General features: G+C 45.0%; 1 non-coding gene across 1 annotated transcript; it reads left to right on the top strand.

Annotated features, from left to right (window-relative positions):
* The first annotated feature begins 940 nt into the window (after positions 1 to 940).
* On the top strand, positions 941 to 1,013 carry TRNAK-CUU (transfer RNA lysine (anticodon CUU)). Its single transcript has one exon. It is a non-coding gene; the product is annotated as a tRNA-Lys (tRNA).
* The last annotated feature ends 544 nt before the right edge of the window (positions 1,014 to 1,557 follow it).

The raw sequence follows: 1,557 nt of genomic DNA, 5'->3' as shown, positions 1-1,557 counted from the left end.
GGCACAGTCAATTAGCGGATTTCACTCGTACAGTATTGGCAACACTGCTTGTGATGTCGGGGAAGGTTGCTAGAGCAGAATTAATGCGTAACCCTGCTTCCAACGCAACATCGGACAGGCATGACCTAGTTTCAATAATGTTATTTGCTTTACGTCCCACTAACTACTTTTACGGTTTTCGGAGACGCCGAGATGCCGGAATTTTGTCCCGCAGGAGTTCTTTTACGTGCCAGTAAATCTACCGACACGAGGCTGACGTACTTGAGCACCTTCAAATACCACCGGACTGAGCCAGGATCGAACCTACCAAGTTGGGGTCAGAAAGCCAGCGCCTCAACCATCTGAGCCACTCAGCCCGGCATGACCTAGTTTCAGGATCATTCAGTTCTCTTAGGAATTTGGATGCAATCTGCTGGAATATTACAGAAATGGGCGTTTCTAAAAGTGAAATTATCATGAATATATCCTTCAATAAAACGTGTGACGCGATGTGACATGTGGTCCTAATAGTGAAAGAAGCGTTCTGACAGGTAGCATAGGAGGGAGGTGCTATTGTAGTGCCGTTGCTGAGAAGTGAAAGGTCTGCCAACTCCAAGTGGACAGTACCCGTAGGCTCGTCTCCATGGCAACCGTAGTGGGTCCGCTCACGTTTCCAAGTTAATCATACCCCTACTCCCTTCTGTCCAGCCAGGCAGGCAGTAAACGGACCTTTCTTGCGCTACCTGTAAGAACCGTTGCTTTAATATTAGGACCGTGCAGACTGTGGTGTGAAGTATTGATGGATGACCATAACATACTGATCCATAGCCTATGGAGCTCCATGACCTGTGCACCTCTCAAGGTAGCTGTTGCTAGGTAACAACTTGCTGCATGACAGTATTTCCTTACATAAATTTTCGGATGACTCCCAACTCTAATATATATTGTGACAATTTCGATAGCCCGGCTAGCTCAGTCGGTGGAGCATGAGACTCTTAATCTCAGGGTCGTGGGTTTGAGCCCCACGCTGGGCGCTATTAATGTTCCCGTTAAAACTAGACAACAGCCGCAATGTCTCAGTGTTTTCCGGCTGTTGACTACTATTACCGGGTACATTCATTTTTTGTTTTTTTGTTTTATTTTTTTATTTTTTTAAACTGCGCGCCCCAAACCGCATGGCCAACTCGCCCGGTGTCAAAAACATTATCAAATATGCAGCCAGTTCCTTTCATTGCAATATAACTGATAACCATGCAGTTTGCCTCACCAATGTTAAATATCATTAACCATTTTACTGTAATTTAAACACAATTTCCATCAAGCAATTGTTCGCGTCATAACAAAAACATCGACTGTGCTAATAGGAAGATGTGACTGGAAACTGCCACATGTAATATCATTATCTATATGGGAAAATTTTATTCAGAATTTTATTCGTAGAATACGCAAGGGGTGTATGTGACAGTTTCGAAAGTCCGGCTAGCTCAGTCGGTGGAGCACGAGACTCTTAATCTCAGGGTCGTGGGTTCGAGCCCCACGCTGGGCGCCATTAATGTACCCGTTAAAACTGGACAACAG

This window comes from Anabrus simplex, chromosome 3 (genome assembly GCF_040414725.1).
Source record: "Anabrus simplex isolate iqAnaSimp1 chromosome 3, ASM4041472v1, whole genome shotgun sequence".
NCBI lineage: Eukaryota > Metazoa > Arthropoda > Insecta > Orthoptera > Tettigoniidae > Anabrus > Anabrus simplex.
The sequence above is the reverse complement of the archived record's forward strand: the minus strand, read 5'-3'. Positions and strand labels throughout refer to the sequence as shown.